General features: G+C 36.4%; 1 protein-coding gene across 1 annotated transcript in view; it reads left to right on the top strand.

The window, feature by feature from the left end:
* The window catches only part of LOC107183908 (low-density lipoprotein receptor-related protein 1B-like), a 631,238-nt gene that overhangs the window by 343,927 nt on the left and 259,473 nt on the right, over positions 1-27,838 (top strand). The window lies entirely within an intron of this gene.

Here is a 27,838-nt window from a genome sequence, read left to right as displayed (position 1 = left end):
TCTGGAGAAAAAGGAACCCTCTTGTACTGCTGGTGGGAATGCAGACTGTTGCAGCCACTGTGGAAAACAGTGTGGAGTTTCCTCAAAAAACTAAAAATGGAACTCCCATTTGACCCAGTGATCCCACTTCTAGGAATATATCCCAAGAAACTAGAAACACCAATCAGAAAGGATATGTGCACCCCTATGTTCATAGCAGCACCATTTACCATAGCTAAAATTTGGAAACAGGCTAAGTGCCCATCAGCAGATGAGTGGATTAGAAAACTGTGGTACATCTACACAATGGAATACTATGCTGCTGTAAAAAGGAAGGAACTCCTGCCATTTGTAACAGCATGGATGGAGCTTGAGAGCATTTTGCTAAGCGAAATGTATTGGAGAAGGATAAATATCACATACTCTCACTCATTTGTGGAATATAATCAACAACATAAACCGATGAACAAAAACAGATCCAGAGACAGAGAAGCATCAATCAGATGCTCAAACCTCAGGGGGAGGGTAGGGGAGGGTGGGAGGAAGGGGTAGAGATCAACCGAAGGACTTGTATGCATGCATATAACCCTAACCAATGGACACAGACACTGAGGGGGGAGGTCATGAATGAGAGTGGGGTGGGAGGGCAATGGGGCATAAGGACACATATGTAATACTTTAACCAATAAATAAAATAAAATAAAATAAAATTTAAGTGCGATAAATAGATCTATAAACAACTAACTACTTCAAACAATATAATGTTTACAGGGGTTGGGGCAAAAGTTATTATATACCTTAAATATATAATATAAATTTTTTTATATGGGAAATAAAATAATTTAAACTGAAAAAACAAACAAACAACTAGCTCAGTGAAGTAAAGCAACTAGCCTAAAGACACAAAGTTAATGAAGCTCAGAACTGTGACTGGAATTTACATTTCCTTGACTTACACCTCACTTTGCTTTGTTTTCTCATTTGTGTGTGTGCCTCCCAGTAATTAAGTTCTAAACCCCTTCTGTAGTGATTGCATCTGACCACTCATCAAAACAATAACAACAAAAAAGAATCAGAAATATAATTTCTAACTAAACTGCTAAATTTAAAATAAAATGTAGAGGTGTATCTACAAACTAAGCTTGACAATTGCTTCTATATTCCCTCAAGAGCTGGCATGCATACACACATGCATACTCTACAAACACACATGCACACACATGCACACACACACCCCATAATCTATTTTTATAATAGAAAGGTGCTCTGTTTACTTGATACATACGTGGCTTCTTTTTTTTTTCTGTGAGAGTATTGGAAATGGGAAAGTATGATGAGTAGGGGAAAATAATATACAGCAAGTATACATGGTAGTCTGCTTGCTTAATTTTCAGAAAGACAACCTAATACAGAAGTGATGAATATCTGTACCAAAACAATTAAGATCACCTTCTGCTTATCAAATATTTTTTCAGGCTGTTTTTACTTTATATGCAACAAACCACTGTAGATCAATTAGCTTACTTTTAATATTCAATAACAACCTAAAAAGTAGTCATATTAATCTTCTGGAAAATCTATAAATACTTATTTACATTTAACTCAAGGCCCCACTGTCAGGTTTTTTCTCAAAACAGTACTTTTACAATGAACAAATCTGTGACAGAAATACTGACAGGCCTTAAAGAGAATATTTTCTGATCCCAATAAGATAATTCTTCCTGATACAATTATGTGCACTTTCTCAAATAGATAATGTTTCTTGCGTGTTAAACAAAGCCTGACTTTGAATTTTTGAGGTATCATTCACCAAGGACTGCTTTAATCACTATGCTTTTGAGAGAACTTTATTTTGCTGGTACTATGGTACAATAAGATACTTATATACTTTAAAAAAATATATTTGGAATTGTAACAAATGTGTATAAAAGAAATGTGTTATACTTTTCTTGAGAATATAGACTATTTCCCAAGCTTCTTCTTATTCTCATACCCTTTATATGCTGCAATACACACTGTAAATCTACAATGGTTAACAAACTGGTTAATCTACAAACTTAAAGTACTACAAAATTTTGATTTTTTTAAAAAAATGATGTAGTTTATTCAGAGAAATTTATACTCAAACAGCTGATTAGGGTAGATTTGATAGGATGAGAGCCTTCCAATATGAGTGGAATTAAATCAGGCTTGACAGAAAAAAACACACACACAAAAATCTTCACTTGATGTTTTATTTAACTTGAGATTTGTAAGCAGGTGATTTATAGGAGTTTAGGTTTTACAAAATGTGAGCATTTGTCTTGATAAAATAATTGGAATCAATATTCTCCTATTTTCCTCATTTCAGAGATGCCAGTGGAAACATTTTTGTTGGTAACTTGTATGGCTTAGATCATGCCCTTTCCTGGAGATTTACATAAGTCAAGGGTAAAACACATATATAAGTGCTATACTAATAGTCAAGATAAGGGGGAATAGTTACTTTCTTCAACACTAAAACATTCATTCCAAGGATTGGGATATATATATAGAAGGGTGACGATTCAATCTAAAAATTATACCTAGATGACCTCATAGATATTTTTAAATGAGTACATTTTGTATTGTTGTTTACCAAATATGTATGGCTTATTCTTATTTATTATTTCTTTTTTTTTCATACTCTTTCATGTTGTCTGTTCAAATACTTGTATTCATACCATTTTCATCTTGCTATTTATTCTGATGGCTCTTGTGCTAAGCATGACTTTTGTCATAACATTTTTCTTTGTGTCATTATGCTATTGAAATGTTAAATCTTTATCTATGGCCTTGTTTCTCCCCCCTCCCTCCCTAACCTGCTTCTTCTCTCTCTTATTTTAAATATCTTAATTCTCATAGTATTTTTTATATTCTCATTTCTACTTTGTGTGTGTTTTGTTTTGTTAATCTTGACCTGAGGATATTTTTTTCCATTGATTTTTATAGACAGTGGAAGGGATCGGGGAGACAGACAGAGAGAGGAACATTGATGTGAAAGAGACACATCGACTGGTTACCTCCTGCATGGGTTCGATGGGGGCCTGGGATCCAGCCTGCAATCCACATACATGCCCTTAACTGGACTCAAACCCAAGACTTCAGTCCACTGGCTGACAATCTAACCACTGAGCAAAAACTGGCTAGGGCTATTCTCATTTCTAATGCATTTTTTAAATTTATTATGTTTTATCTTAACTTTTACCTCTCCCTACTAATTCTATTAATTATAACAATTAAATCAGAGCTACTTAATCAACAACTAGTTTAATTTCAATAATATTCCACATTAATTGGAAATGGTAGGGATAAAAAAACCCCTCTATCTATGACAGATACAAATATAAAGATATATAAAAAAACTAAATTCTAAAGATTTGCCTCAAATTCTAATATAATCATAACTGACATAACTGAGGTAATATAATACACTAAGTATAAGTGAAAATTTGAAGTTTCACAGAACAAATGACTTTAAAGGTCTCTAATAATACAGAGCAAAATAAATTAAATATATAAATTTCAACAAATAATTCATTCACTTGTGATAAACTAATAACTATATATTGTAAGTAGTTCACTTGCTATTCTTTATAATGAAAAAGCAAATAAAAATAGAGATTCAAAAATTTGGCAGCATTAATTTTTGGGTGAGAATAATCCTGGTAACTATCAATGGTTTTTAAATTATAATATTATTTGAGTACTTTTTTTGTTCTGAAGTGTTGTGATTCTGCCACTTAACCTTGGAACTTGGACCCAGAGAAATCTTTTGTAGGAACTCTTATTACAGTAATGAGAGTTTAGCTTTTATGTACTATACAAAAGTAGTCAGTGTATCTGAATAGTTGTTGACTGTTATCCTTTATGCTAGCAACTACAAAAAAAATGTGTTTAAAGTGTAATCACTTTTTCTTTTTGGAATTACTCCTGAAATTTGAAAGCAGATGGTCTTTTCGAAAGAAGAGCATATCATTTTTTAAAAAAGAAAAGTTGTGATTTCAAACAAGTATTTAGAGGTTTCATAAAGCATGGTGTGTGAAGCTATTTTAATGAACAAAAACAACACTTGACTATGAACAGAGATACAGGAATCAGTTATTGACAGTGTGCACAGAATAGCCACGAAGGAGAAGGATAACCGGCTGTCATCAGCAGGGTAGACAGCCCACACGGAATTTAGCCCTTTTAACAAGGCAGCTGTTCGGTGTCTAAAATGAAAAGGAAGTAAGTTATATTGTTGAAATATCATTTAAAAGTTTTCCTAATTATCAGTTGAGAAAGGAGTGGCAGGGTTTGACGTAATTGACTTCAGTTTTGAAAGTTCTGTGGGTAAAATGCTATCAAACAGAATCATGTGCTACCGAGAAATCATTCCTGAAAGTCAATAGTTACAGACAACTTTACTGTTGTCTTATTAAAGAAACTATCAATCACCCCAATTTTCAGCAACCACCACTCTGACCAATCAGCAGCTATCAACATCAGGGCAAAACCCTCACTAGCAAAACGATTATGACTTGCTGAAGGCTCAGATAATAGTTAACATTTTTAGCAACAAAGTATTTTTGAGTTAAGGTATATACAGTACATTGTGTTTGTAGACATAATGCTATTTCACACTTAATAAACTTACACTTATCATGAGGTTGCAGCTATTCATTCACATCTTCAGTCTCCACTTCTCATTCTAGTTCTTTTGCTGTTTTCATCACATCTACAGTTTCTTCACTGAAGTCTTGAGCCCCCCTTAAAGTCATCCAGGAGGGTTAGAATCAATCTCTTCTAAACTCCTATTAATGTTCTTCCCACGAATCACAACTAGATGGCACCTAGAATGGTAAATCCTTTCCAGAAGATTTTCAATTTGTTTGGCCAGATCCGTCAGAGGCATTGGAAGCTATAGTGTTATGAAATGCATTTCTTAAACAATCAGTCTTGAAAGTCAAAATTATTTCTTGATCCGTGGGTTAAAGAATGGATGCTGCATTAGCAGGCGTGAAAACAACATTAATTTTGTTGTAACCCTCCATCAGCGCTCTTGGATGCAAACGGTGCATTTCCAACGTGCAGTTATTTTTCAAAAGGAAACTTTTTATTCTGCTCGGTAGGTTTCAACAATAGGCTTAAAATATTCATTAAACCATGTTGTAAACAGGTGTGCTGTCACCCAGGCTTTGTTCTTTCTTTGGTCAAGCACAGGTTGAGCAGATTTAGGATCAGTTTTAAGGGCTGTAGAATTTTTAGAACGGTAAATGCGTACTGGCTGTAACTTAATGTCACCAGCTGCATTAGCCTCTCACAAGAGTCAGCCTGTCCTTTGAAACGTTGAAGCCAGGCGTGGACGTTTCCTCTCTAGCTATGGAAGTCCTAGATGACACCTTCTTCCAGTGGAAAGCTGTTTCATCTACCTTAGAAACGTGTTGTTTAACGTAGCCACCTTCCTTCATGATCTTGGCTAGATCCGCTGGATAACTTACTGCAGCTTCTACACTGGCGCTCGCTGCTTCACCGTGTACTTTGTGTTATGGAGAGGGCTTCTTTCCTGAGACCTCATGAACCAACCTTTGCTGGCTTTAAACTTTCCTTCTGCAGCTTCCTCACCTCTCTCAGCCTTCACAGAATTGAAGACAGGGCTTTGCTTTGGGTAGGCATAGGAATGTTGTGGCTGCTTTGGTCTTCTATCCAGACCATTAATGCTTTCTCCATATCAGCAGGCTGCCTCTCTTTCTTATTATGTGTGTGTTCACTGGAGTAACTTCCCCTTTTTAAATCTTCACCCAAGGATATGTTTTCATTGGTTTTTAGAGAGAGGAAGGGCGGGAGAGAGAAAGAGAAACATTAATGTGAAAGAGAAACATCAATCAGTTGCCTCCCTTACATGCCCCTATCAATGATAGAACCTGCCACTTAGGGATGTGTGTGACCACAAATTGACCTTCACCCTTGTGGTGTAGGGGTAGAAGTCGCCAGGCCAGGGCTGGATTAATATGGGGTTTCAGAGAACAGGGAGGCCCATGGAGAGGTAGAGAGACAAAGGAATGGACTTCTGGTGGAACAATCAGAACACACACATTTATCGATTAAGTATTCTGCCTTATTTGGGTGCAGTTCCTGGAGCTTCAAAACAATTACAATAGTAACATCAAAGATCACCACTCACAGAGCACCATTAAAATATAACGCTATTAATGACGTTTGAAATACAGTCATGTGTCAGTTAACGACAGGAATACAGTCTAGAAATGCATTGTTAAGCAATTTGGTTGTTGCAAACATCATGGAGTGAACTTACACCAAACCTATATGGGCTAGCCTACCACACACGTAGGCTATATCGTTGTGCCTGTTGCTTCTAAGCTATAAACCTATGCAGCAGGTGACTGTACAAAACCACATGAGATCCAATCAAGCACAAGAGAAAATGATGCAATCAAAAGATGTGGTAAACAGGCTGCTGCTGGTGTAAAATGTCATATTTTTCTGTAAGTAGTAAGAGTACATTCTACAATAACCATCAAAAGTATAAGAGAGTGAATACAAATGCAAAGCTGGTAACAGTCATTTATTGTCATTATCATGCATTATGTGCTGTACATAATTATATGTGCTACACTTTGATACAGTTGGCAACACAAGAGGTTTATTTACGCCAGCATCACCACAAACACATGAGTAATGCGTTTTGCTATGGCTTTATGAAGGCTACAATGTCACTGGGTGATAGGAATTTTTCAGCTCCATTATAACTGTATGAAACCATCGTCACATACCAGGTGTGTGGCCTGCTATTGACGGAAATGTCCTTATGCAGCGCATAACTGTTGCAAGAATTATCAAAATGTGACACAGAAACAAAAAATGAGCAAAGGCTGTTAGGAAATGATGCTGATGGACTTGCCCAACACAGTGTTGTCAGAAACCACCAACTTGCAAAACACACAATATCAGTGAAGCACGTTGAAACCCAGCTCTTTAAAATGAGGTATGCCTTTATTTCAAGTTTCTGCCACATTAATTTCTCTATTCACTATTCGTTAGTATATTGCTATAATGCATATAGAATCAGTATCCTCAGATTTTCTAGTCCATTTTTATCTACAATGAATAAAAATATTGAATGCATTGTTTCTAAGGAGCTCATTGTTATATTTTTAAAATAGTTTTTCTTTTTTTCTATTAATCCTCACCCGAGGATATTTTTTTCTATTGATTTTTAGAGAAAGTAAGTGGCGGGGGGATGAGAGAGAGAGGGGGGGGATTTCATTGATCAGTTACCTCCTGCATATGCCTGACCTGGGCTCTGCGATCGACCCCTTTCCGTGCAAGGGCCAGTGCTCTAACCACGTAGCAACATGGGCTTGGATTAGTTTTTCATTATTGAAAGCAGGTAATGAAGGATGATGTAAGACAGCATGGCTGTATATATATATATTTAGTCAAAAAACATTTTTCATTCTTTAACGGTGATTTCTATTATAAAAATCAGAAATCTGATTAGTGCTGCTCAAGCAAGGTGGAAATGAGGGCCCTGATCGCTTGCCACCTACCCTCAGGCCAGCCTCAATGGCCCCTGAGGAGACTTTCCAGAATTCCCAGGGCACCTCGGAACACAGCTTGAAACAGCCACTCTAAAGCGTACCTAAGATCAGGAGAGTTATACTTTAGGCAATTAATTCTGGGAAAATTTTAAACCACCTTAAATACAAATAAGATGAAAGGATATGTAATGTAGGCTTAATTCTATTCATTAAATGAATACATTCATTTTAATTAAATAACTGACTCTCTACTAGAGTCTTTTACTGGTAATTTTTCATGATAAAACATACATAAAGATAAATGAGGGTTTATCTCCAGAGACAAACTATGCATCAATAACAATGAGGTAATGATTCAAACTATATATGTCTAATCTATTAACACCTGAAAAATGAATCTGGAAAGCAGTAGGAGGACATTGTTACTGTGGAAAGCTATCAGGCTTACACTATTTCTTTATTCCTAATTTGAATTCTTTATGGATCTTAGCCATCCAACTTCAAGGACTGTAGTGTACTTGAAGCTACCATGTAGCATATCGATGTTAGTTAAGTCATCAATAAAAGGGAAAATGTAGGTCTTTTTGTCTCCTCTGAGTAGAATGTTCCTATTTGAAGGCAGATCTGAGGGAGACTGCACAGCCTTGAAAATATTATTTCAAAAATTATTTGACCACCTGATTCAAAATTGGCACACATTTCCTTGGCCTTGCTCACAGTACCAGTACCACCCCATGAGCTATTCTTACCTTCTTTCTTCTCTCCCCACTACAGCAAAATGGAAAGTACAAGCAGTTCTCTTCAGCCCAAACACTCAGAGAGTTCTTTAAAGCAGGTTTTATTCTACAGCAACGGAAAAGAAAACTTAGAGTAAAGCTGGTGCATTTCTTATTAACACAAGGCATGATTTTACCACTTTCTCTTCATTTCTCTTAAGCCTAAACCTTAGCCTATAATCGCTGCCATGCTTTGATTGTTAATATAGTCATTAACACAGCCACGGAGCTGCTTATCTTGTCCTTCTCGATGAATGGTATGTGGGCCATTCTTGGCCGATGTTATCATAATAAAATATTGTTATTATTTTTAATAGCTAAAATTTGAGTTCTTGCCATGTGCAGATAGGATACTAGTGTACTACTGAATTTTTTTTTATTCTTTTGTAACAACACTGTGAGGTATAAGGGGATTCTTAATATAGAACTGGAACACCGCTATATAAGACCTAATTATTTTTTTTATCAATCTTTACCCAGAAGTTGTATATTAATTTTTCTAAAGGCTGATAATTAGGAGCCATCATTTAATGATTGTTAAGTTCCAGGCATTGTTTTATAGGTTTAATGATCACATTTAGTTGTTAATATGTGTTGAATATAAGACAACAGCAACATTACTACAATGCTTGCTTTTAAAATATCCAGTTTATGAATCTCTAGCTGACACATAATAGAATAGCTCACAAAATCTTAGATCAGAAGTTATACATAAGGTAATTAATTTTGGGACAATTTTAAACCACCTTAAATACAAATAAGATGAAAGGATGTGTATTGTAGGCTTCATTTTATTCATTAACTGAATACATTTATTTTAATTAAATAATTGAATCTCTACTGTAGTTTCTTAGGCTAGAAATGATCATATCAGTGTTAGGGAAGCTGAAGATTAGAGCTTAGCAGCTCCAAGGTCTCTGTAAAATGATTTCAGATGGCACAAAGCTCAAATCCTGGGTTTGTTATCAACAACAAAAAAATACTGCTTTTCCCTTTCTTTGGAGAGTTACAAATGTGGGCCTGTGACAGAATCTGGTGGGGGTAAATGTGCTATTTTGAAGAGTATTTGGCAGAGAAGAGGAAAGCTGATTTCTGTCTCACGCATCAGGTGTTTCCTACCAAAGAATAGGCCTCTGACAGCTCAAATTTAGGACGGAATTCTACCCATTCATACATATTTGAAGGTGTTACATCAAAATATGGTAATGGAAATGGTTAGGATAGTAGCTTTAAATAAACTTACTGCAAAGTAAGAAATACTATATGGAAAACAATTTGAAAAGGAAAGATGTTTGCCCATTTTTAAATTAGAATGTTCGTCTTACTGACGCTGAATTGTGTGAGCTTGTCATTAGCTAGACCAACCACATGTCTCTGCCAATAGCAAAGGGTAAGTGTTGTTTTCCTGTGAAGGTAGGGGTGGAAAGAGACAGGTGAGCACTAGAAGTCTCTACTCATGCAGGGAACTCTACACCTATGTGGTCTCCAAAGGGGTTACCCTTTCTCTATCTGCCCACCCATCAATAACTTGATGTTTTCATACATTTCCCAGCTGACATCTAAGACTTGAGGAAAATCAAACATAGTACACCACCCATAAGAGAAACTGAATTAGAATGAAGAAAACATTGATTTTTTTATCAGTGACAAACAATGTTAAAAGTTGCATAAACAAACATTTTGGAGTGAGTGCTATTTTAGTAATATAAAATTATAAGTTACCATAATATATTTAAGAGACTTTTGAGAAAATGAGTTATTATATAATCCCCACATTCTGTTTTTAAATATATTTTTATTGATTTCAGAGAGGTAAGGAGAGGGAGAGAGAGAAGATAGAAACATCAATGATGAGAGAGAATCACTGATCGGCTGCCTCTGGCATTCCCCCCACTGGGCATTGAGCCCGCAACCCAGGCATGTGACCTTGACCAAAATCGAACTTGGGACCCTCAGTCCACAGGCAGACACTCTATCTACTGAGCCAAACTGGCTAGGGCTAATCCCCACAATCGTTTGTTTAAGCTCAGGAAGAAAGAGAAAAAGTAAGAAATCAGACTGGCATTGGTTGTTTGTCATAAGAAACCCACACTTCTTCTTATTATCTCTACAAGTCATACTAAAATCTAGAGTGCTTAGATGTAGGCTTTTGAATAATAATCAAATATATAATTGAAAAAAATGCTTTTAATGTGGAAATATTAGTTTTTGTTTGCATATATTCTACTGTTGATGAAAAAACCAGATGGAGTAATTTACTAAAGATCACACAGCTAGTGGTTTGGAGCTGGGACTAGGATCCAAATATGTTCACACAATTTTTCAATAAAATAGCTACTTCATAGTATACAGAAATGTGAATGTTATCATCTATCCTGTGCAAAGCAATTTTAAAAGTATGTATGCACACTATATACAGGTTTAATCTGATCACTATGGAAATATTAAATGTCTATTCCATATTTATCTTCAAATGTCATTCAATCCCAATCATATGCAATTTTTTATACTTTGGGAAGATAAAGGTAGCAAATGAAATTAGTCCTATTTGTTATTTGGTGTAGTTTTATTTCACCTTGCGTGCTTATAGATATACATATATATAGCAAATATCTGATGTATTTTATATATCTTACTCTAAGACAAGAGATAGATATATCTAAGATAATTTCTTAGATGTAAAACTGTGCATATTTATACAACACATGATAATTTTAAAAATAACCTTAGATGAATAAATAGATGGATTCTATCACAGCATCTATAACTGTATATTAGAGGGTCCTAGTATCTAATTTTTCAGAGGTTGGATTTTAAACAAGTCCATTAATGAAATGTTAAAAGAGTAAACATGTGTCTAATATATTCTCACAAAGGAACATTAAATGTAATTTAGAAATATTTAATACATTTCTATGTAAGATCTTATTAATAATTGATATTTTGTTGATTATCACTGTAACAGCTCATCTAATTCTCAAGATATTAATACTAATATTACCTGATATATAAAATTTAGCATTTAATCTAACTTATGTTATTTCTTTATGTATTAAGAGATATTTTCCGAGGTCTGCTAAAGGACTTAGATTCATAAAATGCTACAAGTTTCAAAAAACACTAATATTTTACTAACTTGGTAAAATCATAAAGATACAACACTAAACAAAATTCATAGATGTAGAGACTAGAACCATAGTGAAAATGCAAGTAGTCGATCTATTTCTGTGGGGAATAGATCCAGGTATACCACAGGAAAAAATCAGCATGTCAATTCAGAAGTTCAAAATATGCAGCCAAGGAAATTTTCAGTGTGATAAAGGAGATTGGGTTCACATATTTTCACTGTAAAATCTTTGGATGTTTTAGAGCATAGTGCTGTAGAATTCTTTCTTCTTTTTACATTGATTCTTTCCAGACGCTTAGAAATGAAGTCTCCTGTCCCTGACCTTCTATTCTAGTAATATCTCAAGTCATAGAATTGCCTTCTTTAAAGAAAGTATGCTCATACTTTGTGCATCTAACAGCAGAAAAGTGCTCATGTGACTGCGGATAAGTTAAATCCATTAGTTTATCTGTGCAATAGGGAATGACTATCTCCCAACCTTGGCCTTGTCTAAATCCTGGCACATAAATAGTGCCCAATAAATATTGGTGAATGTAAATGAATGAATGAAGAAGCAAACTAAATGATACCTACTCTCCCCCCCCCCCAGTGTTCTCTGATGCTGTGATTGCCTGGGAGAGACCACCGACTGCTGAAAGTGGCTCTTACCTATTCCCAAACCCACCCTTATTTGTATCCTCTCTTGGGAGAAAGCATTTCCCAAATTCTCCTCAGAAAAGCATCGCTGGCACAGTGCATTACACAGAATAAACGTACAATAAAATTTGTTTATCTGAACTGAAATGGGAAAACGAGCTTCTGTGAAAAGCTGACAGTGCAGTTACTTTACCTCCATCACACATTCCACATTGACCATATGCTCAGTCTCCACCAACATATGTTATGTTTGTTTGTTGTAATTTTGCTCTCTAACTATTGCACGATGGTGAGTTTTGCACAAAACCCATATGATCAGTGTCTAAAACACTATAATTCTCCTACTTCATATTTTTTAAATGAGTGCTCATTACTTCATTACAGAGCTGAATATCAATTAGGACATTACGTTACAAAAAATAAATAAATAAATAAATAAGTAAGTAAATAAATAAATAAAGGAAAAGTAGTACATATGAAGAAATGCAGTTACAGACCAAAGCAACTGAACTTTAAAAGGATAACAGGAATTAAATGATAGTCTAAGATAATGGAGGCTAAATAGGTAATGGATATTGTCATTTTGTAATTAATGTGTATAAAGCAGAAAATGGGGCAAAGTTTTATTAATTAGAAACAATGATTCTGAAACAAAATCCATTACTGTTTAAATGGACAGCGGCTGGCTCAGGCTGAAATGTTATCCGAATCTAGAAAAATTTGAAGACGCTTTTAAAAGATACACTTAAAAATACCCAATCTTTGCCTATGACATTAATAAGCATCCTCCAATTATGTCTGGCAAGTACACTATGACCATTGGCTTGGAGTACTAGTTATATAACTCAAGGAAGCATTTTTTTCTGGCTGAATAATTCAATCCACCGATATCAAAACATAGGCAAAATCTACGTATTTTCAGTTACCTTCAATGAGGTGATAATTAGATAATATTTCCTAACCTTGATGTACATGCTTTCTGTATTATTAAATGGCTCAGAGGCCAATTCTCAGCAGAAAACATTATAAGGGTGAGAGGCAAGGACATAATCATCCAGGTAGGAAAAAAACAAAACAAAACGATTGCCTTATATTTCAAGATTTATTTACAAGAGTGGTTCAGGAAATCAAATTAAGAAAAGAACCAGCAGCAGCAGCAGTGGCATCATTGTCATTGTCATGATCATCATCCCACTGAAAGCAACTTGCTTGCTTAGCCTGCAAGAATTTTTTCTAGGTATCTTGGAAAACTTTGGAAAAGGTACGTAGGTATTTTTTAAAATCTATATTTGTACAACTACAAAGAGACATTAATACTCAATAAAGCTAACTAGTGCTATTAATGACTGGCAAGAAGGAAAGTTTAAACAATTGATTAAGATTCACAGAAAGGATATACTCTCCTTCCAAACTCCCTCAAACAAATGCTGCTATGTTATTTTCTGCTTTTTAAAGCAATTTTGTTGTCCAAACCTGTGCAGACAGAAGAAGGATGGGTTGACTTTCAGGAGCAGCTAGAATGCTTCCTTATTTTTGCAATGACTTCAAGTATGTTTATAGAATATGCTACTCATTATGTAGAGAGATTGTCACAGAAAATTCAGTTAGCTGAGTAAAAAACAGCAGTAATTAGCTATGCAAATAGCAGAGAAACAAATTTAATATAATTTATTCAAACTTGATCACCACAAGAATAGTGTTAATTATTTTGACACCTTTATATCCATTATATAATGCCTAATTGGCCTAGTTTACAGGCTTGTTTTAGTTCCTTTTATCTAGCCCCCTAACCTTAACTCAAAAAATAAAAGCCTTAAAAATATAGTGCTAGTTGAGAATAGGGATTAGCAACCACTGTTTATAGATCAAGAACCCTAGGAAACTCTTTTAGGTTTTCAAAGGAGCATTAGAACTTGAGTTATATAAAAAAAAATGAGAAATTGGTAGATAGTGTTTTAAAAAGCACCCCCTTTCCATTGTACTATCAGTGCCATATTTTCTTCTCTGGGCCTTTGTTCTCTTATGTTTTCTGCACATACTCTTACCACTCATCTTTACATTCAGTTTCCTCATTCTTGCCTGCCTTGCAATTCAAAATGACAACTTTTGGTCATTCCCCACCCCATCTCCCCAGTGCAAAATGCTTATTACCTAAGTTAATGCCCTCTTAATGTGCCATAAAGTGATTTGAATATTCGAAAAATCAATCTATGATGAGGTAAAATGGAGGTAAACTCTCTATGAATATTTCACTTGCAGTTTTGTTACTGTTGCTAGCTGATTCATACAAATTTCTAATGTAGTGAATAGAATGAGGAATAATTGAATTACTCCTCACATCTCTTTTTCCCTTGAGCAGCGTGCATTCAGGAGGGTGCTGAAGCTGGCTGAGAATGACTTGGGAGAGAGGACTCTGTGCAGCTCCTCCCAACTCCGTTGAGTGATATCATGCTACCATTTAAAATGGCCCATGGTACACCATGGAAATGAGCAAATGCTGCCTATCGGGGTTGTTCTGTTCTTGGAAAGGTGGTTGGTAAGTCAGCACATCACTGTTTGAGTCAAACAACATGATCAATGTTCACATAATTGGAGGAATATTGTAGTTAGTGAAGAACCAGACTGTTATGGACCCGAAAGGGAACAGCTCCCTTACTCATTTACCAAAAACAAATATATATTATTTCTAATGAAATTTCATTTTAAAAAAGAAAGATGCTACTGCCAAGAAATGTTTGAAAGCCACTATGTTTAGCATCTCTGAAACTGAGTCCCTGACCCTATTGTTTTGTTTCCTGTAACTGACATCTTTTAGGTAAGTGACTTAGAAAATTCCTTATATTTTTTACCTTGTTTCTAGGTGCTTGTTAGTATTTGTACAATTTACAAACATATTTTTATCACACTGCATTCATAAATCCATGTGCTTTTTATTGATATGCAAACAGCCCACTATTGGGGAGGGAGAATATAATTCTAGATTTATAATCTTTATTTTCTAGGGATATTGTGAAGCATCACCAAAAGACAGTGGGTTGGAAAAAGAAAATACCATAATCGGAATGGGCATAATCGGAACTTAATATAAAACGACCAATCCCGTTAAGTAGAGGCTGTAACAAGTGGGGGCAGTGTGTCACAGTGTAAACAGCAGAGCTCTATGCAGCCAGGAGTGTCTGGATATAAACACAAATGCCTTCACATAGTAGCTGTGTGATCTTAAGTTATTAAACCTTTCTGAGGTTGAATTTCCTCATTTTTAAAGTGGAAATAATACCTAGTACACTAGACTTTTTCTAGAATTAGATAGGAAGATGTATTAAAAATGCCTAGTGATGTCATGAAACAGTAATAGGTATTTTAGAATGTTTTAAAAGTTTTTAGCATAAGTATATGCATATAAATATGTATATCCATATATGTGTACATTGTTGATGAAAAAAGAGATTCAAGCTGTGATACGAATCCAAAGGCATTTATTTGAACAAAAGCATTGCAATCTGGGAGACACAAATTCAGGTAGCGAAGCAAACTACACTGAAGAGAACACGGAAAGGCGGGGTTTGTAAAGGCAAAAGCCGCAAAGTGTAATTCTTTCCTGCAATTGAAGGATTGCTGCTAGCTGCACAGGGATTGGTTAGTTGCACTTTGCAAACAAGGGAAGTGAAAACTACAAGGAAAGCAGTGACCTGTCTGTGTCCACACAGCACTTGTTGGTCCAGGATGTTTAGGACTCAGCCTGGAGCTGAGTGTAGCAGCAGGTTAGCAACTTAACAGCAGCTCTGAGAGCTGAGACAGGAGATGTGCACAGGCTGCACTTCCCTAATAGCCTCCTGACTCTATTTTAAGTGGCTCCCTTAGCCATGCTTACTCCATTTTGTTTTTTCCATTATATATAACAGTATCACATTTGGCTATTTCATGCTAAAGGAGAATATCTTATTTAAAAGTCTTTTGAAGGGAAATCACTTGAAAATAGCAATCTGAAGCAAAAATACAAGAAAACCAACTATGATTCAGAGATGAACATCACTAGAAAAGTATTTCATGGAATCATGGCATTTTATAATCAGAAAGATTCACGGAAATGGACTAATCCAGTCAGTCCATTTGACATGAGAACCCAGGGGGGTAAGGAATTTACTCATGTAGATACAAATCTAGGTTAAGTGATTGGGCATGAGCATGTTACATAACCTCTCTAAACTTCAATTTTCTTTTAGTAAAGTGTAAATAATTTCCACAGCACGAGTTTATTTCTCAGATTAAATGAGAAAATACAAGCAGTCAAGTAGCAATGGGAGCCCTGAGATTCCGAAGACTGAGGTGCAACATGAGACCAAGGCCGTGAAATCTTCCCCCCACCTCTCTACTCACTTGTAACAAACCTGAGCGAGTGCAGACATTATGGGACTTGTGCTTATTAGTTTACTTCCGAAACATTAAACAGTGAAAGCATTCCTTCTTACAAAAGATGATGGGGCTGTGGTTCTAAATATAGCTCGCGTCTCTCTCTCTCTTTATTGTTTTTCTATGCTACAGAAGAAGGAACAAAAAAAGGGCCTTCATTCCCAGTCTCAAAGGCTGCTGGAGCAAAGAAGAGAGAGATTCCAGCTGTGTAGGAGGAAATATAATGTGTGTCTGCATTTTCTGCCCCATTACATTTAGTAGTTCATGGTCATACCATAAATTTGTTTTGAGACATATTACACACACCACGGTGGAAAATGGAGTCCGCTCTTTGGTGTTCTGAGATAGGAAATGACTGTGACTAACCACAAAGTCCTGAATAAATACAGCTGGTTTCCACTATGCCTGTGAAACACTGCTCCCAGGAGCTCAAACTGCTCTCTGCCTATCTCTGAGCTGCAGGCAGTGGAGTGAGAAGCGCAGATACACTGTGTCTTGAAGGTGGAGAGTCGACTACATACAGATAAGACTATATGGAAAGCAAAGATTTCAAAAGCATATCAGGCGCTTTCCCCTCCCTGTCTCAGAACCTTCAGAGTTGCTGAGATAGTGTATGAACATGGCCAGATCACAATTCCTTTCAGAAGACCAAGAATTTAAAGATCATCTTTAATCTCATGTATGTAAAATAGATGCAAGTGAATACATCCTAATCACCTATTCTTATTCAAATGATGATATCAATAATAGCGAACTTACTAAAACTGAAACTGTTTTGAAAGATGATTATTAGAAAAGTAAAAATAACAGCAAACCGAAATGCAGAATGAAAGCGTAATTGTTCCCAACTCTCCCCATGCTGCTCCGTTTTCTGAAATAATTCCATTTCTAACTCTACCACAACTAATTTGTATTTAGCTACTTATTATTTCATATAGTAACCATTTAGTTGAATGTGTTACGCTATATCTATACAAGTAGAATACATACATTTGCATATATTTTAATTTTTCCTGTATACTCTGTTAATAGATTGAAATTTTGTTCGCTGGCAATTTGGAATATTTATTTTAAGAAAACTAGGAGTCATAGAAATAACTTCCATATTTTGGATATCAATTATTCAGCCTCCATAGTCAAATATTTAAAAAAATATATATATATATTATTTATTCCAGAGAGGAAGGGAGAGGGAGAGAGAGAGAGATAAAAACATCAATAATGAGAGAGAACCATTGATCAGCTGCCTCCTGTATACCCCCTACTTGGGATCAAGCCTACAACCCAGGCATGTGCCCTGACCAGAAATCCAACTGTGATCTCATGGTTCACAAGTCGATGTTCAACCACTGAGTCACACCGGCCAGGCATAAACACTCTCTAGCTGATAATCTGAGCAGACCATGTTTTGGGGAGTGAGCAGAGCAGAGCCCAAGTACAATGATAATAAACCTAAAATAAATGCCGGATCTTGAGTTTCCACAGTCTTTGTGGTACTTTCTCACAGATGTCCTTAGGTAGTCACCTTGTCCTCTGATCCTTTCCTATTTTGCAATAATGCATAGTCTTCTTCATTTGGGGTACTTTAATGCTTTGCTATTTCTTTGACTCTCCTTTTATCAAACATACTTGACCTTGATTCTGTTCCTGCAGCATCTGGTTCTGTGATTGGCTACCTATTGACTGACTAAGTAAATGTAGGACAGTAATTGTTTAATGATGTATTTCTCAGAATTTTTGATTTCACGGATCAATTACATGAAAACCTAAGAAATAGTGGCATACATAAAGAAGTGTCTACTTTTAATTGTATCAAATTATGACATAAAATAAGATCAAACCTAAATGACACTATTCTATAAAATCACAACATAAGGGGAAATTAAATCAATGAAAAAAGAAATCATCTAAACTCACAGCAACTATCACTATTTAGTAATTTAAATTAAATGAAAATTCATTTGGGGAAAATATTATTTCCTATTTTACTCTGGCTTAAAATAGTACCACTATGTAGTGAGCATTTGTATTTCAAGTCCTTTATACCAAATACAGTGGGGCGTTGACTTATGAGTTTAATTCCTTCCAAGACCGAGCTCGTTAAGGAGCTCGTTAACTCAAATTACTCTATCAACTCAATGCAAAAAATCAGCCGAGAGACAGCTGGTATCTCAAAAAACTCGTTAGTCGGGACACTCGTAAGTCAAGGACCCACTGTACGTCTTTTGGCATGGGAAGTGTAAGGGTGATATGTAGAGGCAGGACGACTATGAGTTCCCTTAAGGCAAGTTAGTAAGGTTAGCCCTGACAGGTAGAAGTAACTGAGAGATCTCCTGAACTTTCTCACTTAAGAACATCCAAAGGCAAAGAGGAAAAAAAAAAAGTGAATGAATATGCCCAGGGGGTCTAGGAGCCCAATCTGTGGCAAAAGACTCCCACCTATATTTCCCTGGGTACCTTGCCCCTCTTCTGTGTATGCCAAGGCTATGAGTGCCCCAGGTTGAGAAACACAGGAGATCATTCTAAGATTATTCAGGGTGGGACAAGGTAGGTATACAGTTGTTTGTATGGGATATAATATATAGTTAATAAATAATAATACAAGAATAAACTGTTTTTGCATAATCATAACTGTAAACCTATTTTTGCCACGTTAATAATGAGTAGTGTGTATGTACTATACAGTCAAATTAACAAGTTTGTAAAACCTGTAAAATGTAAACCTGTCAAGCTTTAGCATGCAGTATAATCACCGGGGGCCTTGTGTGATCACTCCAGAGATTCTCACTCACTGGGTTTGAGACTGAGAATTGCATTTTCAATCCATTTCAGGTGGTGCTGATGCTGTGGATCAGGGAGCCACACTTTGAGAACACTTTAATTTTATTAATTTTTTATTCCTTTACAAACATAGAACCTTCTGTAGCCTTAGACATGAAGTTGTGTAGGTATATTCATTTTAGTGGAGAAATTATCAATCAGTTAAGATTAGCAGGTGCCTTAGTTTAGGCTGCTATAATAATTTATCATAGACTGGGAAGCTAAAAGAACAAAAATGTATTTCTCACCCTCCTGGAAGTTGAGAAGTTCAAGACCAGGCTGATGGCAGTTCAGTGTCTGGTGTTTTTTTTTTTTTTTTTTTTTTTTTTGAGGAAGCCCATCTTCTCATTTATCCTCACATGGGGGAGAGAGGGATCATCTCTCTTTTCTGTCTTATTATCGGTTACTAATCCATTCATGAGGTTTTCACCCACTGACCTACTTATTCCCAAAGTCCCCACCTCCTAATACATCACTTTGGGGATTAGGGCTTCAACATAGGAACTTAGGGAAGACAAAACCACAGTTCACAGGAACAGGGAATAAAATCAATGTCTTAGAAAAAATGTCTTAATAATGTTCTGTCTTCTTTCAAGCAGTCTCTATATTTCCAGGTTGTTTCTGATATAGTTTACCCCTGCAAGGTATTTTTGTTTGTTTGCTTGTTTGTTTGAGCTCATTTTCTATCTTCATTAAATTTTCCTTATACTTACGAATAGGTGTCACATGCATGATTAGAATCCCTATTGCAGAAACTGTTAATATGTTAACAAATCAACTGGCTAGGGTGGATTCAACACATGTAAAAGTCAGTTAAATTCATGTAAAATTTTAGACACATCATCATTTTCCAATCAGGCCCTGGCACTTTGGGGAAGTTAGGCATTTGCCTGTATTGTGTGCAACTAGTTTGTTGGCTAATTAAGTAGTAATAATCAAAACACTTATGGTTTTTAAGAATTAATGACTAGCTGGGAGGGCTGACTTATTTGTTCAAAAAGCTATTAACTGTTCCAGACACTGTAAGAAAAATAAAGTCATAACTTGTAAAAGCAACAAATTACATCAAATCAGGGTATATTTTTTGAGGGGATAATGTTTTATTATGTTTACCAAAGTGTTTTAAAATAATAATATAAGACCAGAAGTCAGCCCAATAGCTCAATCCATTTCTTAGTATTAACTTCTGTTTATAATGAAGCAAGAGTAACCTGCAGGTTAGGCTCCTCTTAGTTGTTAACGACCAGCTGGAGAAGCTGAGGGCTATTTTTGCAATTATAATCTGTGAAGACTAAAAACATTAAGGCAAAGTGTCTATCTTATTAACAGGCTACTCATCTCCACACTTGAATACCTATCAATGGGGTCTCAAGTTCAATCTCCCTCACTGACCTCTTTCAACCACCCATAAGGCAGTCGCGTCTAACTGCACCTTCCCTGGCCTTTGCTTTCATTTTTAAGAAGCTGGGGGAGAGGGATGGTTCTTGATATAATGGCATAAGCCTAAACGTTTTCAAACCCACTTTGAAAGAAAACATGTCCAGAGTAAAACAAGATGCATTCCTGGCAATAAAAAAGAACGCTTCTCTCTATTTATAGCTGTGGCAGTCAGATATGGTGCTGAGTAATACCCAGAAGTCTAGGTATTAGTGAAATGGCTTAGACTATGACCTTGAATAGATCAAAATTAGCGCACAATTATTAAATACTCATGGGAAGCATGCCATTTTCAGATCTAAGACATATTTCTCAAGTCTCAGGTTTGGAGTGACGTAGTGTGCAATTCTCTCTGATGTGACCATTGAAGAAGGGAGAATAGTGGTGCTTAGGCTTACTTGGCAGATTTAGAGAAGTGAGGGTTTGAAGTGAGCATAAAAGGAATTTGGAGAAATTGAATGAGAAAGGTGCATAAAATAATGCAAAGAAGCAAACACAAAAGAAGCAAGTGTATAAATGCACACAGCTATTGTGGATGGGGAAAAAAACACTAACCTTTCTGGAAAATAAAACAAAACTCTGAAATTGAGGGACAGGGCAAGTCAGAACCAATTAGAAATAATCAACTGATTTGGTTTAATATTGGAGGACTGAGCTACCTCTTTTTCCTGTTGACTTTCATTACATACTAATATGCCATGCTAACGCTCTCTGCAAGTGGTCTCCAGTAGAGAGAAATTAGATAATTTGTGTCCAGCATTTTACCAGTAAGTCTCTAGGTGACTTGGGACTTGTTTAAACTTGCTTGTCATTAGCTTCTCTGTCCATTAAAGGAAAAGGACTAGGTAATTCTCAAGGTTCCATCTTGCTCTAACAGTCCTGTTTCAATAACCCCCTTTAAGATGGACCGACTTTACAGCATATAGTGATAACTGAGAGGTTGAAAGACAGCGGCACAGCAGGTGCAAAACGTGACTCCAATTGAAAGGTCATTGGTGAAAAGTGCTGGTTACAGGGCTATGGAAACTTTAACTCCCTAGGTAGGTCAGCATTATCATTGTCATTAGGACTGAATGTAAAAGGTGACCATGACCTTCATGCATTTCCCAACACCATCTCTACTTTCAGTCAGTTCAGACCGTCAGCGGTTCTCAACCTGTGGGTCGCGACCATTGGAAAAAACATACAGCATATCAGATATTTACATTATGATTCATGACAGTAGCAAAATTACAGTTATGAAGTAGCAACAAAAATAATTTTATGGTTAGGGGTCACCACAACATGAGGAACTGTAATAAAGGGTCGCGGCATTAGGAAGGTTGAGAACCACTGGTTCAGAGTCTTATCCTCCTAACCAGCCAAAGCCACCTACTGTTGCATTCTATTGTTAATGTAACTAACCTTTCTGACCTCAGAGGCAAAGGAACACCTTATATGTACCATTTCTTTAAGGCATTGCCATCTGCTTGGTAAGATCTGCCTGGTAAGAACTACAGAATCTCAGAAAAAATCTCTGTTGACTTTATTTCCATATTACCTCTCAGAGAAAACATATGCCCACTTTTACAGACAACTTTTAAAGACAATGTCTTTACTTTAAGAAATAACAGTGGTGCTAATGATGGGAATTTCAGTTAGCATTATGTAATAGTGCAGAGTTGGTTTGCATAGTGAATCAGGCAGTATGCCTGTTTTGTCCTTCAACTAATAAACTTTAAAAGACCAATGGCTCTGTCTATATTCCATGCCAGCCTTAATTCCTTGTAGATGAGATTTGAATTATCTAGGAAAAACAAAGTGGTTAAAATGTGGGTTCTGGAATAAGACTCTCTGGGTTTTATATCTCATCTTTACCTATGAAGAGCTGTGTGACTTTGGTCTACAGATGGCTATCATATCTCATTTGTACAATCTCTCATTGTTTCCCCATCAATAAATGGGGATAGTAATAGTTTCCAGCTCTTATGATTAGGGGGAAAATTAACTATATAATATGTATAATATATGTAACATTATTTATCTGTGCCTATCATTTAAGTACAGTAGTATAATTATAAGTACTATAAATCTGATAACAATTTATAGGGTTATTAATTCAGTCAAACAAGTATAAATCTTGATACATTTTCAGTTAAAATAAAATATCATGGAGGAAGCATTTTCCTATGAAGTACATGACATCATATGATTGTTTTTTTTTTTTTTTTGGTGGATAAGGAGCTGATAGAGCATCATCATGATTAACCATGAGTAGTTTTTAATGGAAGCTTACTGGTGACCATTTTAAAAATAAAGTTCAATAAGTTCATTTCTCATTTCTGATAAACTGGTATATTGCTGATGTAAAATATACCTAATCCAAATGAATGAAATCAGGAAGCGAAATTCCCTTTAAAGTTTATTTTGAACTAACTTATGAGTGAGAAGCACAATTAAATTCTAAGTTGCAGGTGTCAGTGGGATGAGGGATAAAGAGATTTCTTACTAGAAAATAAGAAAAATACTCCCCAAGCATGAAAAGATCTGCCTGGGAAAACTCCACCATTTCAATCCAAATGTAAATACTAAGGAATATTTCCGAAACAAAACAACAACACAGATCTACATGACAAGCTATTGAAATCTAAAGCACATGTATCGACTATGTAATGACTCTTCAATATGTAGAAACTTCGGAAACATGTCATTGACACAATGCACACACTCTCATTTCAAGGCTTTTTATACCCTGAGACATTTAATTTGGCATTTATTGAATTACTTATGACAAGCTTCACTAATACACTAGGCCCTAGTGACTAGGGTAAGCATCTCAAGAAAATCTAAAAAAGTGATAGTGTCCCAAATCCTTCTCTCTCCCACTGTTTCCCGCCTGGTAGGTTATTGTCTTCTTTTGATTTTTGTGGATAGAATAACCAGCCATGCAAATAATTTCTGAAAATGTGCCAGTTGAGGCCCCACAGAAGTTTAACAAATTAGCTTCTTTTGATTCGATGGAAATTACCATGGAAGAGAAAAATAGGGCATGTTTTCACTCAAAGCATAGAATTCCTATTTAATATTCTTGCCCCTGTGGACTGAAGTTGAAGTAGGGGAAATATGAAGAACTATGTTTTTTCAATTCTCTGGTTCCCACAGGCCACAGGTTTAATGTCAGACTTGCTTGCCAATTCATTGAACTCACACTCTTATCCAAAAAGACTGCTCTCAGAATTTTGTACTTCAACCATTTACTTTATATGGGGGGGGGGGGGGGGGGGAGTGAGTAAGAATAAAGCTATAAAATTAAGGGCAGGATAGAAAGTACCACAACTCCTGAGGGAAAGAAAATGAACAGTCTATTCATCAAATCTGACAATATGTATAAGTCTTAAGAGAAGATAAAAATGTGAAATCACTTCAGGAGCTTTAAGGGACATAGACCATTCTACCTGAACCTCCCCAATACCTTCAGCAATTAAATGCAATTGCTTTCTCCTGCTTGGTTCAGAAGTGGTTGCAGACAAAATCCACAAGTTTTTTTGAATGAAAATGCTTATGCAGGCTCTGTCTTAAAATAAAAAATGGTGACTTGTGCAACTTTGCTTAATGCTATAGCTCATTAAACTTAGCTTGTCTCGCTTTCCTTCAGAGTCTAGGCAGATTTTAGAGGATGAAGGCGTGTATCCCCAAATCCTTGAGGTCAGTTCTCTCCCTCAGTCAAATGTGAGCGGGCTTCTGTTTGCTGTTTATGTGTGTGTGTGGAAGCACGTGCCATTCTTTGTTCTATCAAGTGACTTTGCTTGGAAGCTTTATTATTTCTATAGCTCGTGTCTAGTGGAATTTCTGTCCATTATTTTCCCTTAAGTACAGTCCAACTCAAAATAATAAAAATTGGTCTGTTTTCTCCTTTTGGGTAAGGCCTGTGCTAAGAGGTAAATAATTTATCAAACTATATTCAAGGGGTTTGTTTTCTTTTTTATACTCTCAGTTTCAAACTGGGATAGGTTGCAGAAGAGGATCAGGCATAGCATATGTACAAGGCCATAAAGCTTCCTGTTGTCTTGGTGGTTGCTGTGGAGCTTAAAAAAAAAAAACAGTGAGAGGAATAATGACCCATCAGAGAGAGAGATAGAGACAGTGAGCTCGAGCTAGCAGGAGTGATGGAACAGATATTCACACCGAGCCAAAGGGTTTTCTGTGCCATGATTGAAGCCCCTTGTAAACATCGGAGCCAATCTTTGCTAAGGCATTTTCTTTGTCCTATTGTGCATTCGTTTTGATTTGCTTCTCCCCGTCTTCTGAAAGAGAGACACATCTCTCATCTCTGTTTGAGGACTCTTGAAGAGAAATGGAGAGACGGCCATTGTTCTTCCTGGGAAGATTAGTTTTAAATGAAGTCCTCTAGAAAGCTCGTTCCTGCTTTCTGCTCAGTCTTCTGAGCTAACCACTTGAGAGGGCCTGCAGTGCTGAGAACATGAGCTGTAATGTTAGACAAGCCTTGAAAACACACCCGCCCACATTGAGAGGTAGCACCTGTGACAGAACCACTGGAGGCATTTTACAGAAACTGAAATACTCAGAAGACAGTCATTTCTAGTCTACCAATAGACACACCTATATCCAATTTCACCAAAGTTTGTTGATTAACCTGGGCTTTATTTTTTTTTTCCTCTTATCTTTGCTCCCAAGATAACCTGACCAAGGTTAAGCTGCCTAAAAAATCTATGCTTTTCCCATATTTCCTTTTTATTTCTTGACATCCCTTTCTATTCTTATTTGCTTCCCTTTGGTGATACATCACTCTGGCTAATTATCCATGCTTTAATTTTGTACTTATAGGCTTAGAGGGGCCATCCTAAGTAACTAAGGGAGTGTGTAGAAATGGAGAGGGAGAAAAGGGAGTAGGGTGATTCTTTTCACGTGCTCCTGTACAATGGAAATTGGTTCCCCGAAACTTCAATGATGGCAGTGCTTCTCACACGTGAAGGTTCATTGGCTTCACCTGGAGGGCTTGTTACAAAAACACGGGATGCTGGGCCTCCCCCTCAGAGTTTCCAGTCCTGTCCCTTAGGCTCAGGGTTCAGGAATGTGCTTTTGTTACAAGTTGCTAGGAGGTGCTGGTGGTGGTGACCTGAAAACCCCTGATAGCCCCTGAGTCAGGGGATACAGAATCACGGAGTGCTGAATTCCTCCTGAAGAAGATGCCCTCCCACAGTGGCTTCTACTCCCTTCGGAAGTGAACAGCATGAATGGTGCTTGAAACTTTTTCATGTAAGTAGAGTTTCTTTCTGGGCAAAATGGCAACTCTGCCAAAAAGCCTGAGTTTGTCCACCATGTCGCTTCGAAATAGTTCCAAGGATATGTTTTTTGAGATTCCTTTTTAGCTAACTTTTGTCCAGATAGCACTTAGAATTTTACCTGGTCTTCATTTTAATTAAAATATTTTTTAGTTTTATTGAGATGTAATTCACATGCATCACTATATAAATTTAATATGTACAGCAGGATGGTTCGATTTACATAGATTGTGAAATAATTACCACAATAGGTTTAGTGAGTATTCATTATCTGATACAGATACAATTAAAAAAAAAAGAAAAAATAACCTCCTGTGATGAGAACTCAGGTTCTACTCTCTTAAACACCTTTCCTATATATCCTATAGCATTGTTAACTGTAGTCATTATGTTGTACATTATACCCCTAGTCGATATTTACCTTCAACTGCAAGTTTGTACCTTTTAACCACCTTCATCTAATCCCCCCTCCCCCAACCCTTATCTTTGGCAAACACAAATTTTATCTGAGTTGGGTGTTTCTGTTGTTGTTATTGTTTTCGGTGGCAAATATAAGTTAGATTATACAGTATTTGTTTTTCTGTCTGATTTATTTCTTTTAGCATAATGGTTTCAAGGCCGCTATGTTGGAAATGGTAGGATTTCCTTGGATTTTTGTTGTTTTGTTTTGTTTTCATGGCTGAATAGTGTTCCATTGTCTATGTATCTGGTGTCTATTTGTATCGCTCCCCTGGTTCCCTGCAGGTTCCAAGTGCTTTGGAAGCCAATGTTGAGCACGCTGGCCCCAGTTAAACTTGTATGCGTTCAACAGAGAACAGTTGAGACAGTATCTATAAAAATTTAAACTAGCCATTTGTGAGTGAAACCCTGTTTGATTAAACTAATGGTAATTAATAAGTGAAAAGAAGATAAACTAATTCATAAGATTATAATCTTGCATTTAGGTCTACTGTGATTTTAAACGTGGGTGATTTACTTTTAAAATGTTTAAATGTATTTCTTGTTCCTAATCAGGCTGTTTACTAATTACTAGACATGAGTTTCTAGCCTCAACTTCCCAGAGGCTATACTGTATTCATTTTTTCCACCTGTGGGGAGAAAGAAACCCACACTTACCTATGAAGTCTTCCCCAGTTTCTGGTATAAGGTAGGAGCCCCAGCCTTATCCTCTCAGGTGGGACTCAATCCCTTGTTACGGAAGAGCTTTCCCAGAGAACCCATGTTATCATTTAACAGGACGAAGATAGCTTGCCTCCAGCTTCAGTAGAGTTAGTTATCCCCGGGCACCAACTTCTTAAAGAGATAGAGAGTCAGAAACATCAATGAGAGAAACATCGATCAGCTGCCTCCTGCACATCCCCCATCGGGGATGTGCCTGAAACCCAGGTACATGCCCTTGACCGGAATTGAACCTGGGTCCTTTCAGTCTTCAGGCCGACGCTCTATCCACTGAGCCAAACTGGTTTCGGCTTCTTAAAATAATATTACTGATAAAACATAAACGGTACTTAAAAGCAGAAGAAATAGAAAACGGATCTGATATAATAACAATTTTCTGTTTTCTAGTTACACTCTTGACCTTGTTAAGTTGTAGTGATAAATATGTGCACTATTATGTGTGCTGTGTGTTTTTGCCCCCACTTAAGCTGATCATATAACAATTCCAATGTTTATACATAGTTATAACCATTTGGGTTAAAGTAATTGTATTAGTCTGCTCAAACTGCCATAACAAAACAACACAGACGATGCGGCTTACCTACAGAAACATATGTTCTCACAATTTTGGAGGCTGGAGGTTCCTCATCA

Source organism: Myotis davidii, unplaced genomic scaffold (assembly GCF_000327345.1).
Source record: "Myotis davidii unplaced genomic scaffold, ASM32734v1 scaffold560, whole genome shotgun sequence".
Lineage (NCBI taxonomy): Eukaryota > Metazoa > Chordata > Mammalia > Chiroptera > Vespertilionidae > Myotis > Myotis davidii.
Note: the sequence above shows the minus strand (reverse complement) of the source record. Positions and strands in the feature narration are given on the sequence as shown.